The 19,481-nt window shown below is 35.6% G+C and overlaps 1 long non-coding RNA gene across 2 annotated transcripts in view; it reads right to left on the bottom strand.

The window, feature by feature from the left end:
• Positions 1-19,481, bottom strand: part of LOC121133203 — a 112,365-nt gene that overhangs the window by 19,848 nt on the left and 73,036 nt on the right. The window contains exons 4-8 of one of the 2 annotated variants that reach the window (XR_005869995.1): positions 19,303-19,343; positions 18,659-18,776; positions 16,864-16,923; positions 15,592-15,630; positions 5,234-5,392 (exon numbers count right to left, since the gene is read on the bottom strand). This is a non-coding gene — a long non-coding RNA (uncharacterized LOC121133203). The other variant, XR_005869996.1, reaches the window with a different exon arrangement.

Genomic DNA, 19,481 nt, shown 5'->3' with positions numbered 1-19,481 from the left:
TGTAAATGAACCACATTTTAAAAATTCATCCTTCTACTGAGGGACAACTAGGTTATTTCCAATTTCTGGCTATGAATAGAGTGGCGATGAACATGGTTGAGCAAGCGTCTGTACAGTAGGATGCAGCATCCTCTGGGAGTATGCCTGAGATGTTGAGGTAGAAGGAACTACCACACTGATTTACACAGTGTTTATACACATTTGTATCCCAGCAACGGATGAGAGCTTCTTATATTCCACATCCTTGTGAGCATGACTTGTCACTCTTTTTTTAATTGATCTGAGCCATTCTGACAGGGGTAAAATGAAAACTCAAGGTAATTTTGATTTGCATTTCCCTTATTGATAAGGATATTGAACATTTCTTTAAGTACTTCTCTGCCAATTGACTTTCCGATTTTGAGAATTATCTGTTTATATCTCCACTCTCCACTCCATTTTTAATTGGGTTATTTGTTTTCTTGATATATATTTTTTAAATATATTTTGGATATTAGCCTTTCATTAGGTGAGTAATTGGTAAAAAATCTTTTCCCATTTGGTAGGCTGTCACTTTATCCTTTGTCTGGATGACAGTGTTCCTTATCATCCACCAACATTTCAGTTTCATGAGGAATCATCTATTGTTTTTTAGTGCCCGTGTTAATGGTGTTCATAAAGTCTTTTTCTCTGCCAGTGAGTTCAGGGCTATTCCCTATTCTCTTTTATTAGGTTCAGGTATGTAGTTTTGTGTTGTGGTCTCTGACTCACTTGGAGTTGAGTTTTGTGTAACATAATAGTGTGGATCTATTTGCATTCTATTACATGTAGCTGTCTAGTTGGACATTTGAGGAAAATGCCGGGTTTTTTTTTCTGGTGTGTATTTCTGGCATTACATAAAAATATCATATGTCCATAGCCATGTGGGTTTATCTCTGGGTCTTCAATGCCACTGATTAATATGTTTGTTATAGTGCTACTACTATGTGTTTTCATTATTATATCTCTGTAGTACAATTTGAGGTCAAGGGTGTTATTAACTCCAGCAGTCCATTTAGCTATCTTGGGTTTTTATGTTTCTATATAAAGCTGAAAAATCATCCTTTCAAGATTTGTGAAGAGTAGTGTTTAATTTTGATGGGAGTTGCATTGAATCTGTAGACTACTTTTGATGAGATGGCCATATTTATTAATCCTGCTGATCCATAAGCATAGAACATTTTCCATCTTATGATATCTTCTTCAATGTCTTAAAGTTTTTAGTATAAAAGTCTTCCACTTTCTAATTTAGAGTTACCCCATGATATTTTAATTTTGTGGTTATTGTGAAAGGTGTTCTTTCCCCGATTATCATTCCATTTGTCACTTGTGTATAGGAAAGCTACTGATTTTTTTAAGTTAATCTTGTATCCAGAAAGCATTTATTAGCTGCAGAAGTTTCCCAGTGGAATTTTTAGGGCCACTTATGAATACTACCATACTATCTGGAAATAATAATTCTTTGACTTCGTCATTTCCAATTTGTATGTACCTTCTTGATCTCTTTTAGTTGTCTTGTTGCTATAGCTAGGGCTTCAATTGAATAGATACTGAATGAGTGGAAAGCTTGACTTGCTCCTGATTTTAGTAGAATTGCTTTCATTTTCTCTCCATATAAGCTAATGTTTTCTTTGGGCTTACTATAGTCTGCCTTTATTATGTGTGTCTACTGTTTCTCTAAACTTTCCAGGATTTTTATCATGAAGGTTTGTTTGTCAAAGGCCTTTTCTGCATCTAAATGAGTTGCTCATACAGTATTATTTTTCCATCTGTGAATTTATAATGTTTTCAGTTTGTTTATATTTACCAATTTACTTATGTTGAAGCATCCCTGCATCTGGGATGAAGCTTATTTGCTCAGAGAGGATGATGGATGATCTTTCTGATGTGTTCTTGAATTTGATTTACAGGTATTTTATCAAGAATTTTTGCATATGTGTTCATATGGAAAATTGGTCTGTAACTCTCTTCTATTTTGGTGTGTTATTAAGCACCTAGAGCATTTAGGTGTATTGTTAAGTTACAACTATGAGATCTCTCCAATTGTTTAGGCACTAGTGCTATGAACTTGCTTCTTGTAATTGCCTTCATTGTATCCCTTATCTTTCTAACTTTAATTGTGGTATTGTCTTGTTTGTAATAAAACAATTTAGCTATGTTAAGAAAAGTAGAAAAAAATATAGCCCTATCTAAGTCATTTTGTAATTAGGCTAAATCGTAGACTTCTAATATACTCACTTTCCAATGTCAATTAACTCTTTTCCATGCTGTCTTCTGGTAAAGAACATAGTCCTTTTCACATGGAACCTTCATTGACAAATGAGTGTCAATAATGTGATGAAATAAGATACAACTTCAGCAACACTGTAGATTCTTCTTTGAAGTTTGTGTGTGTGCATGTATCTATCTGCGAGATAGAGATGAGAGAGACAGAGAGAGAGAGAGAGAGAGAGAGAGAGAGAGAGAGAGAGAGAGAGAGAGAGAGATTTGAGGGTTTTCTTCTCTTGTTTTCTTTGATGATGTTGTAGCATCTTAAACTAGTGCCCCACCCTTCATGAACTGCCTTACTCTATTGGCTTCAGTGAGCAGCCTTCTTGGTTGGCTTCCTGATTCCCTGATTAATCCTTTGTTTCCTTCACTGGCAATCCTCTTTGTTTCCTTGTTTTATCACAGACACTTCCAAGTTTCAGTTTTTGGCCCTCAGTTCTGTTTTCTGTGTACTTCTTTTTCAACTGTGTCAGTCACTTTTAAAGATACATTCAAGTTTTGGCACAGTATATATAATTTCTGATATTTCCTCATGGATTCTCTGTTGCAACTGAAAATTCAGTGTGTTCAAAAGTCAACTCCCAAATATCTCCACTTTACAACTCTCCCAATAGTTCTGTTTACTTTTAAACAAAGGTAAGATACTGTCTTAATGCATCTGTCTTTGACATATTCTATATTAAGCAGTCAGACTTCAACATTTGTTGGATTTTTAACCCTATTTTATTTCTATCTAGAAACATTGCTATGATAGGATATTTTAAAGAAATTTACCCTTCAAAATCAATGCCAATTGGATCTGAATCTACTTCTATAAAGGGCTGTGTCTTCTGTCACTTGTGATATATTCTATTTCCTACCAAGACAAATTTTAGCTCTTCAACTTGCGTTCAAGGTTTCTACCACCTGGCTCAACAAACCTCTCTCCACTACTATTTTCTGTTTTCCTATGTACAGCTTTGTCTTTCAATGAAACTACCTTAAATGCTGTCATAGAGCCTTCATCTAGCAGCTGATGGAAGCAGAAGCAGAGATTCACAGCTAAACACTACTAAACCGAACTCCTGGAATCCAGTCGCAGAGAGGAGTGATGAGAAAAGGGGTCAAGACCATGCTTGAGACACCCACAGAAACAGCTGACCTGAGCAAGTGAGAGCTCTCAGACCCCAGATAGACAGCCGGGGAACCAGCATAGGACTGAACTAGACTCCCTGAATGTGGGTGACGTTAGGAGCCCTAGGTAGTCTACAGGGCCTCTTGTAGTGGAAACAGTTTTTATACCCAGTGCATGAATGGACTTTGGGAGACCGTTCCTCCATGGAGGGCTTTGATGATTTCCCCATGCAAAGCCTCACTCTCCCTGTGGAGTGGATGAGGGGTGAGATGGGGGAGTCATTGGGGGCATAGGAAGATGGGAGGGAACTGGGAATGATGTGTAAAGTAAGATTATTTCTAATTTAAATAAAAATAAAAAGAAAGATGTTTTATTGTTTTGTTTTGATTTTTTTTCTTCAGAGAACATGGTACATTCATTGATGGTTGACCTATCTGGCACCTTCTTTCATTTTTTATTTGTGAATCTGAGACTTGTCTTTCAAATCTCACATCCAAATAGTAAGGAAACTTTATAAACATGGCCTCTGAGTTTGTTAACTCTTTAATAAGAGGTAGAGGAACTTCTCTTGAAGCAGGAGACATATTTAATATAACGGTGAACCTTTGTTTTTAAATTAATATACAAAAAATATGGTAGATCACTAGTACTTGCCAGAATAGTTTCCTCTCTCAGATTCCTAATCATCCACATTATTTCATTACCCCACCTGGTCATTTGGAAACACATAGTGTGCTTCAGAACTTATGGATAAATGGCACTACCTTCTCTTTTTAAATTATTAACTTACCTTTCCAGTGAACTCCTATGAAAAAAGAATAAACATCAAATCATCAAAGTTTTGATTAAGGGGGAATAATTTCATAAGTCTGGCTCTAAATTTATTCTAATTTATTAACAGGAAACACCTGAAACTAGTTGCTGTCTGGCTTATGGACTATGGCTTTCCCCTCTTTCCATTTAAATGCAGGCGCAGCTTTGGTAAATATTATATTCACTTATATTTAGAAATATAGCATTCTTTGTTTCCATAGTTGGCTGAAATTATTTAATTAAAGGGGATTTTAATTTGGAAACAAGATATTGTGAATTAAATGAGTTATAGATGCAGGGAAATGATTGCAGTTATACTCTGGGTGTTCTATAAGCTATGGAAAATCTCCTCAGTATAATCTTAATATAATCATTAAACTGAAAAGTTTTTTTGAATTATAGGAGTGAATTTTTACATTGCAGTTATAGCTGAGGATTGTATGTTCTCTCAGCCTTTTCACATTAAGTTTCTTTTACTTAATCTTAGATTTTTTTCAGACACTTACTGTACTAAGAAGTTTAATTTTCAGATATCACAAAATGAATTGAAATTGCAGTGAAATCTGAACCTTAAGTCACAGTCGTTTGATAGATCTGCTATAGAGGAATCTTCTGCTAATAAAATACCCAGAGAATCAATTAACCACACAAATAGTACACAAACATACCTACAAAAACTGAAACAGAGTTATTAGACTACTTTAGACAAGCTTTTTCAAATCCAGTCTTCCTATTTTTACCAACTTAACATAGGAATAAATATTGCTATTAACTTAGTGTGTACTTCAATTAATTTTTGTGCACTTATGAATCCTTGTAGGACATATGTAACACCATTATATTTCTTAGCTCTATATATAATTGTACAAGACATGGTTGTCTTTCTTAGTAATTCTATGGTGTGATAACGTACCATGAACAAAAAAATTGAGGAGGAAAGAGCTTACTTCTTACACTTCCAGATCCATGCATCTGAGGGAAGGTATACTTAAATGGTCATTTTCTCTGAAGACTACTCACAAAATGTTCCCATTGGCATTTTCCTTTACAGATCTTTATTTCCACATCTTGTATAACCGTTTCCACTTCTTTGTGTTAGATGACATCGGTAAGTGTTATCTTCAGCAGTGAAGACGTATTATCAGGTTGTGGAGAACAACCAGTTGCTTTGACAGTACCCTGTGGTGTTTGAAAGAGTCTATGAGAACTCTTGGCCAACAACTCAACAACAAGCAATTCATTCTTAGCGGTGGAGTCTTTACTTTATCACATTCAATGTCTAATAGGAGCATAGTCACCACTATTACATACATATATTAGGAAGCTTCTGCTGTAATAGATTTGTGTATGTTTTTTCAAGCATCTGTTAGTGTTACTTGTCTCTCCCCATATTCCCTTCTGTAGCCTTTCTCCCATCTCCTTCCCTGCTTAACGCTCCTACTCTAGTTTGCTTTCGTTTCTCTGAATACTATACATCACTCTTCCTCCTTGGGAGAGCCTCCCCACACCTGGTCCCTTATTAGGTGCCTAAACTCTGTGGTTACTAGGACTGTAGCACACATATCAAAAGCTTAAAAGTTTGCATCCAAATATAAAACAAAATATAAAAAAGTTATTTGTTTCAGTTTCATCATACAGTATGACTTTTTTTCCTAGCTCTATCCACTTATGCATTTGTTTTTTAGACAGAGTTTCTCTGTGTAGCTTTGTAGACCAGAGTGGCCTCAAACTCACAGAGATTGGCCTGTCTCTGCCTCTCAAGTGATAGGGTTAAAGGCATGTGCTACCATCCCCCACTTAACATAGGAATAAATATTGCTATTCACTTATGCTAATTTCATATTCTTAACAGATGAATAATATTTACTTGTGCAAATGATGACATTTTATTTACGTTTGACATCTAGTCTGTTTCTAAATTCTGGATATTCTTTATCAAGCCTTTTGCCACAATAATGAAAAAATAATAAAAACAGTTGTGAAAATAAATGCAAGAGTCACAGGAAATGAGGAAGTGTTTGTAACTATTTCTTCAAGATTAGAACACACTTTCATAGAGAAAGAAACACGTTTCATGAAATTACAAGACTCCTGAGTCTCTTCCCTTGGGTTATACAGCCACAAATAACTATGAAGTGAAGACTCTTTGGTGGTATACCTGGCTTCAAGTTGTATGGGGAAATTTAGCAATACTACTCTTGTCATCATCCAAGCTGATGTATATGACATCTTAGTGATGTAGCAGTCCATATTACCCATGTCCCTGTAAGTAACCTCAGGAAACTGTTTTGCCAAGCTAGATTTGGATAAAAATTGTTCCATTCCTATGTTGTTGCTCATTTTATTTGAAGTTTCTCTCTAAGTATAAGACATATGATTTGCAGAAAAATCATATGGTACCATGGAGAAGTCTCACTTGCTGACTCCTTACTCTTTTACTTTATCCTGCATGTGCTCCCTCCAATCATTCTATATGTTAATACCGTCTCATTGTCTACTAAATATTTACCTAGTCTAATTATCGACTTCTCCATTTACTTGATATGGACTGGATGCATATTGGCTCTGTCCCTGCCGGTAATAAATAACAGACCTGACATCATTACAGAGTAGCTGAACAAGACACTATCCAAAAGAATTTTCAGCAACAGAGTGATATTTCTGTTAGATGGACACAATTAGAATAAACAACTATTTCTTTTCTGACATGGTGAGATATTCTGTTTGCATAAGTAAAGTGTTTCTTGTTCTAAAACCGTCATTACTGTCACATCCAAAGAAAACTTCAAGTAACTGTCAAAGAAAAAGATGGAAAAAATGCCTCTCCACTTGACTCAGATTTAAGGCAGACATCACGGTGCTTTGAGAATAAAGTGTTTAGTCAGGTGTCTAGTCTGGTCTTCTCCAACAACTAATATCCCTAGATATTTGCTTTTTTATGCACCCTTACATTGGTACCACAGGAAGTGATCTACTTTCTAAATCACCTAAATTGTAGTTATAAAATATTGAATAAAGATGTTTAAACTAATGTGCTGCTCATAATTCTAGTGGAGCAATAACTTCCCATCATCCCAAGCAACTTTCAGACACATATTAGATTGCAGAGTGATCATGGTCTTATAGACAGTAGTGCTGTTCAAAGAATGTGCTTAACATGTTGAATTCTAGGCAAGCACCCAGATACTGTCCTTGCCATCAGTTCATTGAGGGAAAATACTATGATGATTTAACTGGTATTTGGATGAGGTTTTCAATAGTTCTCTTATCTTACTCTTCTATAGGCCATAGGATATTCATTTTGTTCCATGCTAGCCAGCTAAACTCTTCTGTCTTCTTCTATTTAATTGCCTGATTTAACAGTATTTTCATGTAGTTATTTGAAAATTTCCCTCTCCGTTGAATATTGTTCAGGAGCATTTGTAAAGGGAGGAAGTAATGCCTTTGCCTTTGTGGTGAACTGATGAGAACACTTCAGATTTTTAATCAATTAACTCTAAAAAAAACCTTCAGGATAGTTTTTTTTTTCAACACAAATTTCACAATGCATATGAACTCCTAATTTTTTGTTGTGTCCTTACATTTCAGATTCTGCCTTCAACAAAGAATAAGACAAAGATAAAATGCACAGGAAAATAAAAAAAAACAGCAGAAAAGACCACAGATTTCTCTACTTTTATATCTGTTCTAAGCTTATGTTATCACGTCTGATTTCTTTATTTATTTAAAAAATGGTTTCTGTGTATGACTGCCTCGTAAGTATGTGTATGTGTGTACCACATGCATTGCCTGGTGCCCACGGAGACAAGAATAAGGAGTGTGACCCTTTGAAACTGGAGTTACCATCAGTTGTGAGCCTTTGCATGATATCGAAAACCAACCCAGTGTCCTCTGCAAGGATAGTGTAGTCGCTGAGCCATCTCTACAGTCCATCTTTTAATATTCTTGATTATCTTATATATCCATAATGTTATGTATTTTCAGCTTATAGATGGATATTCACAGGTATTTTTGACTTGTAAAATAATTTTTCCCATTTGACATAACTTTTATTTCAAAATGGGCATTATAATGGCTATCCTTGATTGTCAACTGAATTGAATTGAGAAATACCTGGGGCATGAACAGTATACACACTTGATGTGCCTTTAAGGGTGTTTGAGGATTGAATTCACATGTTGGATCAATAAACTGAGGAGTGGTTGCCTCCTGGAATGTGAATCACAGCGAAAAATAGGTTGTTATGCTAGAGGGCAAATGCAAGAGGAAGAAGAGACTTAGATAAGTAAGCTTTCTAGAGGGAGAGAATTTGCTTTGCTGCTGGAATGGGAATTCTGCCCCAGGACTTTCAGTTTTGTGCAGTGACTGTCCAGGAAACTCAGAGTCCTTCAGCCTAGAATTGGGTTACATCATTGGTCTCTGGTTCTTAGACTAAAAAGACTACTTTCCAGCTTACAAAGGACCATTGTGAGACTATATACTGATCAGGTAAACCAATGTAATAAATCTCTTTTCATTAGTACATATATATTCTACTGGTTCTATTTCTCCAGAGTACCTTAACAAAGAACTTATAAAAGAATTTTCAAAAGGAATATGTGGTTCACACGTGTAGTAATGAAATCACCATGCTAGAATTATATTATTGTATATAGAGAGGTTTACAGGACCAAACCCCAAAAATTTTAAAAGTACATTAACGATTTTCAAAATAAAATGTGAAATTAACCTAACATTACTAAAGGTTACTGTATGTTGACAGAAATTACCATGTTACAGTTATGAGACTGATTCTGATTATGGATAGAAAACATCCATTATTATCTAATTTATACTATGTTTATTATTGACAAAGTTTATGGTTAAATTTATTGGCTTATTAAGATCCTTACTTTTATTAATATTTAACATACCCATTTTATATGTTTTTTAAAATCCCCAAATTCAGGCACTGACAGTGTTACCTGACTGCTTTAAAGCATATGCTACACTGTGATGGGTAAGACAGGTCTGCAAGCTCCACAGCTATTGATAAAACGAATTTGTTTCCAAGAGTTACTATTGATTTTGAATTCTGGATTTAGGCATATATGGTTATGGCCTATTACATTGATTGCTCTAAAAGCTGTGAAGTAAAATTTCACCTTTGTTTGTGCCTTGTTGCTTGTTAGCCTATGAATTGTATTTCACGACTTAGTCTATCTGGAGTGGTATCAAAGAATGGGAGGATATGATGCCAAGAATTGAAAGTTGGTACCCAGTTTTTCTAGGACATCGTTCAATGTTTCTTTTGGAATATATGGTCATTTTCACTCAATTGTTGTTGAGGTGAGAAATGAAAATGATTAAGGACTTAGTTAACCTGATATGCTTTCAATAAAATGTTAAAAATAATTAATTATGTAGTTTATAGATGCAAGTAAAGGAAGCAAAGGAGATGTATAAAATAACTTTATTCATCAAGGACTCCTATACAGTAAAAAAGCATTTACTCACAACACAGATCATTCCTTTGTTTAAGAATTAGGATTGTTGGATAATAATATAAACGATGATATTTGATAGATTGGAAAGTGAAGATATACACCCCTTTTAAAAGGACTTTATTAGGAAACCAGAGGAGCCAGGGAGTCCAGGGAAGCAGCTGGATCAGGTACAACAGGATCCAGCAAAGGGTCCAGGGGACCAGGTGGGAGGCTAAGCGCCCCAGATTCCTGTTCTTCTTCTCCACTCACAGGACCAGAACGAGGACAAGGACTAGAAGAACCACCAGATTATTGGACTTGCTAGCACCCACCAAAAGGGAACTCTGGTCCCCTAACCACCAGACCAGTAAGGGGCTCTTTCTGCACCCACTAGAAGAAGAGATGGGTAAGAGACAATACAAAAACACACTCAGCAACAGAAAAACAAATATGACACCACCAGATTCTAGAGACTCCACACCAGCAAGACTCCAACATTCCAATGCGAACGAAGCAGAAGAGAATGACCTAAAAACCACTTTCATGAAAATGATAGAGGTCCTAAAAGAGGATATAGGAAAATCCCTCAAAGAAATGGAAGAAAAAACAAAGCAAAAAATGCAAGAATTGGAAGAAAAAACAAAGCAAAAAATGCAAGAATTGGAAGAAAAAACAAAGCAAAAAATGAAAGAAATGGAAGAAGAAACAAACCAAAAAAGGCAGGAAATGGAAGAAGAAACAAAGCAAAAAAACTGGAAGAAATGGAAGAAAGAACAAACCAAAAAATTCATAAAAGGTAACAAATGGACGAAAAGATAAACCAAAAATTGCAAGAAGCAATGCAAACACTGCAAGGGTTGAAAACTGAAATAGAGACAATAAAAACACAATCTGAAGAAAGGCAGGAAATAGAAAAGCTGGGCAAACAGTCAGGTACTACTGATACAAGCATTACCAACAGAATAGAAGAGATGGAAGAGAGAATCTCAAGTGTTGAAGACACACTAGGAGACATGGATTCATCAACCAAAGAAAACCTTAAGTCCAACAAATCCTTAACACAAAAGGGCTTTATTTTACACTGCATAACAAAATCCTTCTTAATAGAAAGTCCTTCAAACAAATAGCAACCGTTTCTTTAAGAATGTCTACTACGTTCTAGACTTCAATAATTTGTATTAGTATTGTTTGAATTATACATTATTTTGTTTGCAAGTTTTAGTATATATATTTGTAATAAATTAACTTTTATATTCTTAAATTAAGTGTTTATGTGTGTGCCTGTTTGTGAATATTTGTGCATTCCCTCAGAGACCAGAGCAGGAAGTTGGAAATCCGCTGAATCTGGAGTTCTTGATTGTTTTGATCTGCCTGATGCAAGCACTGAGAACCAAACTTGGGTCTTTTGGAAGCAAAGTATGAGTGAGCTCTCTATCATTTATCTATAATTCCAACCTTGCGAATTAGCATTCGTGAGAGATGCTTTTGTTGTTGTTGCTTGCTGTCTTCGTCACTGTTCTAGTGCTGTTAAGAGACACCATGACTAATGGAATTCTTATACAAGAAACATTTAATTGGAGGCTTGCTTGCAGTTCCAGGGGGTTAGTCTGTTAATATCATGGTGAGGAACGTGGCAGCATTCAGGCAGTAGCTGAGAGCTTTATATCCTGACCCACAGGCAGCAGACAGAGAGATACAGAGAGAGGTGGGGAGACAGACACAGAAAGAGCAAGAGACAGACATAGAGGAGAGAAAGTGAGAGATGGAGCCTGATGTGGGCTTTTGAAACCTCAAAGTCCACTCCCAGCAACACACCTCCTCCAGTTAGCAAGGTCACACCTACTACATGACCACACATCCCAATCCTTCGAAACAACTGGGAACTAAACATGCAGATACATGAACCTATAGGAGGTATTGTTATTCAAACAACTCTGATTGTCTTTCTTTGAACATAGTTTAATAGGAGAAAAGCAGAAAATATGTTCGGAATTAAGTTTCACTCATGTATAATGTTCAAACTGGCTTCTCTGGTACTGTGACTAAACACTGACTAGAAGTAATTGTGAGAGAAACGGGTTTATTTCATATGGTACTTGATTTTCTCCTAGAGAGGTATATCTACTGGCAGTCAGTAACCTGTCTTTACAGAATTACTATGGATGTTGAGGAGAGTAACCCAAGTGTTCTGCACCTGAGAGATGAAGCAATGCCATGAAATATGACTCTCATATGCCCCAAGTTTGTTTCTTGCTTTTCATTGAATGAAATCATCTCTTTCTACATCCCAAACCTGTTAGTGATGGAATGGTTTTGGCCAGTCTCTGAGCCTTAGGGCTTACATATTTCCAGATGTTCTGATTGTTTCAACAACTGCCTCTCAAGTCACCATTCCCACTGCCATTGCTGCTGCCACTTTGTTTCTTGCAAGAATTTGCAGATCATTTTCGAAGGATCAAGCTTACAGTCACTCAGGTCTTTTCAGTTGTCCCTCATGTATTTGCACAAAATGTAATGAAGTATGTATGCTTATACAAAGTCCACATACTTCAACTATTTTACTGTTAAAATGTTCTTACATATATGAAAATTTACAGTGATTGTATCAGATTATTTTTGCTATGCCAGACCCAGTGACCAATTATGACAAGTGCATACGTAATATGTTCAGGGCATTGATTAATGATCATAATGTCTATTCCATCAAACTGTAGTTATCTCCATTCGGCTTACAACAACCACTGGTGCTTACAGCCATTGCTTAAGGTTCAGTTTAGATTAATTTGAGAAAGAGAAGTGGTCAGCAGTGTTCTTGACAATTCCTTCATATACCTTCCTAAGCAGATGTCTCATGTACAATAAAGATGTGTTAACATTCTTGTGTTTTCCATTAATTTAAAGGATATTATATTCCACTAATCTGGGTGATACATGAATATTCATATGCTTTAATGTTTCCTGGAATTTCTCACATTTATTATATAAATTTTCATCATGTGTCTTCTTTTCTCTCCTGGATTATGAACATTTCATCTTTATTTTGACAATCATAAGTCAGAATTGCACAAGCATTGTACTTAAGTGATTCCAGAACAATTAATAATTACTTACAGAAAATTTAAATATCAAAACATTGTAGAAAGTGTGAAATACATTGAAATACTTCATAACATATGTATGTATGATATACATGAAAGATATATATATGTATATATATGTGTGTGTGTGTCAGGCTTAATATTATAAACAGGAATAAAAACCAAGTAGGAGACATATACTCCTGTCTTTTGTCTGACACAAGTTGTTCCCTGAACTGCTGTTATTCTATTCAATGTAATTTTAATAGTTCTATAACATGGTTAACCAAACTGTATCCCAATGAGCCAATTGACTGTTAAAGTAAATAAATTTCTGCTTGAGTATCCTCACACCAATTTGTTTCTATGTTGTTTACTGATCATTTTGTGTTACACGGCATAGGTGAGTTTTGCTACAGACTGTAGGATCTGCAAGCTTGTATCATTAAAACACTACACTATATAATAACTGAATAGAACAAAATTATTGAATAGAATGAACACATTCCTAAAGCCAAATCCCATTTAAATGTTTAAAAGAACACTGCATGTGTGTAGAACCTAATGTAGATGTTATGGGATGTATACCATCATAGAACAAAACAATGTCATAGAGCAGTATTTAAAATGCTATTTATTGTATACAAATAACATGTTCAGAGGCAAGGTTTATGACTGGAAGTTCAGAAGCGGTAAATTCTTCATCTACCATATCACATCTTTATTATACATAAGCCAGGAATGATTTCTGATGTTAAAATGTGTCAGGGATGATAACAGACTTACGATGGCTCAACTCACAATATTTCCTTTTCTCTTCCTTCCTTCCTTTCTTCCTCTCTTCCCTTATTTTATTTATTTATTTATGTTGGGCATGGTCTCACTATGTATCCCACTATGTGACTTTTTTACATAGATTAAACTGGCCTTGAACTCACAATGCCTCTAGCACCTGAATATTGGTATTAAAGGTATGCACCAACACTTACAACATGATATTATTCTTTATAATTGTAAAAGTTATAGCCATATAATTGTTCTAGTTTTTACTTTCAGAACTTACAGTATTTAATAATTTGCATGAGACATTTTACAGACGATTATAAATTTTGCTTTGTGTTAGATCATTTTGCCTTACTAAATTCATTGGTAAATGTTCTGACTATAATTAATTTAGCCATGGTGTAGAGTAGGTTATGTATATTGTGTACTTTTATTCATAATATTTCAACTTGCAGTGAGCTTATCAGGATATCATCTGGTTGTGAGCCAAGGAGCATCTGTAAGTTGTTAAGGAGGAAAATGTTGGATAATTAAGGTGCCTTTAAAAGATACTAGTGTGATACATAATGAGGTGATAAATACTGACTCAGTGGCTACCTTTTCTGTTGCTGTTGTTGAGTAACTTCAGTGGTGTGTGTGCAGGATGTACAGTGGGAGTGATTGCATCCCCTTGGGGACATTTCAAACTGTCAGGAAACATTTCCCTTGTTACAGCTTGGAAGAATGGGATGGAGAAAGGTGCTACTGTCATCACATGGATCGAGCCCAGGGAAATTGCTAAACACAGTAAAGCACAGGCACCCCCATCACCCCACCTACACATACAAGAAGTTAATGGTGCAGAGGCTGAAAAACTCTTATTAAGCAAAAATCAATGTGGAAATCAGTCAACCTCGAGTTCCCTGCTAGAAAACCAAGACAGAAAACATATCTAAAACAAAACCATGATTAATGTGCTTGAGAAATTGGGAGAAGGCCATATGATTTGTTAGCAGAATAAACAAGAGTGGAAGCCAAAGGTAGTCTTCCCAGGCCACCTTAAAAAATTAGAATATACTATAAATTCAACATGAGAGCTTTGTAGTGAACAGTAGCATGGTCTGTTTTGCAGACTCACTTCAGGGACAGCTTCTGCCATAACCATTTTTGGTGAATTTAAAAACATCATACAATATTTTTATTCATATCTTTTCTCCTTCCATAATTCCTCCTAGACCTCCCCTCCTTCCTTCCTGCCCAAACAACTTTATGGTCTTTGTCCCCTCTCTCAAAAGAGTTTCTATTGCTTATATTTTCTTTATATCCACAAATTTATTACCATTATTTCGGAGACTCCCTCAATATACATAAATTTGTTGTAATTGTATGTGACAGGTTTTGACTGAGGGTCTATCAAGTAAACAGGAATTCACATGGTCTTCTGATGATAATTATTGCCAAGAAAGTGAAGGAAATTTGAAAGATTTTAATATCCGTTTCCCAGATGATGACTGTTTAAGAGGTTACTATTGATCTAAAGTATATTAATAAACATAAACTACACTAAAATTCATACATATTTCTGTATATTTTTATGACAAATAAATCATTGTCATACATTGGTAAGATGTAGATGATTGCAAAAAATTCTGGATAAGATATGAGGCACAATGGATTCTGATTCTGCATTTACTATATTACATTAACTCCACACAAAATTATACAAAATCCCAAATCTAAACTATCATATTTCACTGTTTTCTTCTGAAGTTAGTACCTATTCATCCCACCAAACATTTTCAGATACTCATTTATTGTTAAGTTAGTAAAGTTTTGTGTTTGTGCATGTCGGGTACTCAAAGGCTGTAAGGTAATTGCTGTAAAGTCTGAAGAGACAAAACATATCACCCTCTCCAACAAGCATCCTTACCTGGCAGAGATCAAGTTCCATAGCCAGTATTTTGTCATCCATGGTAATCTTCATGTTTGATGGTGACATTCTTTGTAAGCATCAGTTTTATAGGACCCACCCTCCCCCCCAAAAAAGCTCACCAAAAATCAGACATTGGCTTACCTGAAACTAGGGCATGCAGAAGGATGTGAAACTCCTAGCCTGTAATAAAGAACTGATTATTTGCTCTCCAAAGAATTCACAGCGTCTCTCCACTTCCCTCCAGTGTTGAAATGAACAGAAGGATTGTTGAGGGGAATCAGAGAGATTAAAGCCCTTTATTTCTATATTGTTCAATTAGAGGAGCTTGGGCATATCATTCAGTTGTCATCCAGTTGAGAAGATCATTCCATGGAAGTGGTAATCAAATTCACCTTGACACCTGATTTGTCATGGAAGATAAAAATCTAACATTGTTTGGATCAGTTTTTAAAACCTGGTTAAGGAGGCTTCCTGTCATCTTTTTTGATCCTTCCTCGCTTACAAAATTATCCTCCACTACAGGTCCATGAGTCATGATGACAGCATATGAAAGTTCTTCCCTTGCAAACCTGATTACCTAATTTTCCCCTAGGAATTTCTTTGATGTTGTATTGTGTAAAAGATGGATAGAAATGTTTAAATAAACAAAGAATGTTCTTAATATATTATACCTAGAAAGGACAACCCAATGCAATTTTTCTTTAAAGATCTCTAAACCCTAGAAAACGACAGACTAACATTTTTAATGTATTTTTTATTTTTATTTGTTTATATTTATTTTTCAGTTTAAATTTAGATAAGAAACAAGGTTGCTTCACAAGTCAGTTCCAGGTCCCTCTCCCTTTCCCTCCCTTCCTCCCATGCCCACCCTCCCAACCCCCCCCCATTATCCCCTCATTTCCCAAGGGAGGGTGAGGCCCTCCATGGGGGTGTCCATATAGACTAACATTTTTATAAACTATTGTTTGTAGTTTTTTTTTTTACAAAGAAATTCAGTCTCTGTAGCTAATGCTTACAGTGTACCAATAGCTTAGGAATTCTGTTCATTTGCTAGTGAAATTCAACAAGCATAAAGCCATCACCGACCAGCAGAGACTTTTTACACCCAGGTTTATGATGCAGTGGGCATACGAACCCTAATGGCTGCATCATACAGTATGTACCAGATGATTTAGCAAAAGAGATATGAGTACTGTAATTGAGATTCTAGGGATTCCAGGTGCCGGTTCTATAGTTATATCATCTGATTATTGTAGCTTATTCTAATTTAGGGCAACTTAGATTAGCCAATTTAAGGATGGTTGTAAGGATGTGTTCAATAAAAGTACTTGCTGAATTACTAAAAATTTTCAATTTACTATGCCAGTTTTAGAATACTTAACTATAGTACATAATGTTAATTTTTCAACCAACCATGAAGTAATCTGGTCAATGGAGGAAAACACATAGCTCTGAGGATCTCAAGGCTGCAACCTGGAAAAAGAGAAGGTGTCATTTGTTGTCTTCATTTCCATACAGTATTGGTGACTTTTCTTTCTATTTATCATTTTTAATGTCTGTATAAAAACGCTACACCCTTACATAAATGAGACAACTTTTGTGGGTCTATCTGTTATTGCTTCCTTCATATCCCTAATTTTGGTTTTCAGAAATCAGATCCAAAATATGTTCTCTGCAGCCATAGTTAGGTCCTAGTTCACCAAAAAGCACTCCCACCTATACTTTGGAGCAACACCAACTTTACTACTGTTTTAAAGTCTGTATCTCTCTAGAATCCATATTTTAAAATTGAATTCCATGATTATTTTATTTAGAGACATGTGGCATGGGACGTGGGTAGGTTCTGGGTGTTGCATTCCATGAATGGATTATTATTCCTAAAATTGATTGCAGTGAGGACTCTTGCTGGATGCTGCTATTGGACCATACAAGAATGTGACAAGATGTGCTGTCTTTGAAACAGAATAGTCCTAACTACATAGACATATTCTAGAGTCTTGTTCTTGGATTTTCCAGCATCCACAACTATGAGCAAATAAATTTATGATCTTTATAAATTAGCCACTTTCATGTCTTTTGCTCTACCAGCAGAAACAATATAATCAGACTTTAGAGAGTGAAAAGTAGTTACAGCAAGTAGATATATCAGTGATGGAATGGAGACAGTTGACAAAAATATCCATCCTCACGCTGATGTGTAGAACATATATATGACTTCAATGTCATTTAGAAAAATGTTTAACTGATTATTATGTAAATCTGCTTTGTTATCCGGTAGGTTGAACTCTCAAAGATAATCTGTACTGTATACCTATTCAGTGTCCTTTATCTACCTATTAATGTGGCTTGTATACAGTACAATGCTTTTTGTTGAAAATAAAAATGAGTATCTGTGTCTGGAATGACCCAGGATATTTTGAAACAAATCCTTAATGTGTATTTTAATTCTCACACACTATAGTGTCTTACACACTAATTTATAACAGGTTTTCTTTTGGTCTACTAACTAGCTCCCAAATCATGATATGGAGTCTTATCAGTAGTTATCAACCTTATTTTATGCTCATTTCTATCTGGCTCTTATCACTTAATTTAACCTGCTTCTCTTCATCTGTTTTGGAGCTTTTTGCCTTCCTTCAATTCTGTATGTCCTACTCCTTGTTTGTCTGGCTGGAAGCTGCTTGGCTGGCTGGCCCTGTGAATCTCCCATTATTTCTCCTTCATTCTCCCTTTTCTCTCTCTTCCTTCCTCCTACTTATTCTGTCTACCAGCCCCGCCTATTGCTCTACTGCCTAGCTATTGACCATTTGATTTTTATTAGATCAACTAGATGCCATAGGCAGGCAAAGCAAAACATTTTACAACATTAATATTTGGCAAATTCATAGAAAAGACTCCATTATTTATCCTATCTTGGTGAGTCCAAAGTCTTGTACCTAATTTACCTTCCATCATAAGTAAGGAAAACTATAACTGTAACTATATAGTCTTAAACTCCATCAAAGATTTCAGAAAGATATAATATCTCCTGAATAAACAGAAAGTACAGTACATACCATTTCCAAAACTATAGAAATGAGAGACATCTGATTGCCTGGATATTCACCAAAGATTCCTCTGCAGTGGTGGAGCATTCATCTTTAGATTTCAACCCTAGAATATCTGGAAAACTTTCTCATGAAGCAGGAATTTTGAAGGACTCTCCTACCTTGTCTTGGTAAAGTTCAGCAGTCTTTTTCTTTTGGGTCCTACTTGTCCAGCTTGTACAGCATACTGTCAGCATTCAAGACAAGGGCAGTTTCTTCCCCAAATGGCTAGCCTTGACACTGTGAAAGCAAACCGCATTTGGAGGTTTTTCAGTGCCCATCATCCTTTCTGAAGTAAATTGGTGCTGACAGGAGCAGATGTGCATCATTGTCATGAAAAGTCTTAGGTTGTCAAATATCTCAAAGGTCATATTCTGTATGTCTCTGAAGCATTTGAAGATCATCTATTTATCTAAAATACAGCTGTTTAACCTTAAAAACATACCTAATATCACTACAAATTTGATTACTATAGATGAACAACTACTGACCTGCATTTCTTAATTATACGCTGCATTTTTAAATGAACTGCATAAGCACAATCCCCAAAGAGGAATAGGAAAATACACACAGTATAATGAAAATAACTTTAAATATGTATCAATCTACTAAAATCTATGCCAATGTAAAATGTTTGAGGTTAATTGTAGGCTTTTTATCCTATATTCCTATATACCCCTCCAAATTGACAGATACCCATAACCCACCGAACTACCAAAAACCACCCACCTCTCCTCTTATGAATGTGGGCATTCTGTTCTCTTACCTGCTTCCTGTTGTCTGGTGTGATGGAATCCCCAGGAGACCCTGAGAAAATTCAGATAATGGTTAGGTCCCGGGGAAACTAGCCGCAACATTTGTTGTCCAGTCTCAGAACAACTCCCGCACATAAAAATCAGTATGAAAGTCATCTGTCTTGTAATTTTTCCTGGTTTATTTCTTTAC

Source organism: Mesocricetus auratus, unplaced genomic scaffold, assembly GCF_017639785.1.
Source record: "Mesocricetus auratus isolate SY011 unplaced genomic scaffold, BCM_Maur_2.0 Super-Scaffold_100020, whole genome shotgun sequence".
Lineage (NCBI taxonomy): Eukaryota > Metazoa > Chordata > Mammalia > Rodentia > Cricetidae > Mesocricetus > Mesocricetus auratus.
This window is presented reverse-complemented; position numbering and strand designations above follow the sequence as displayed.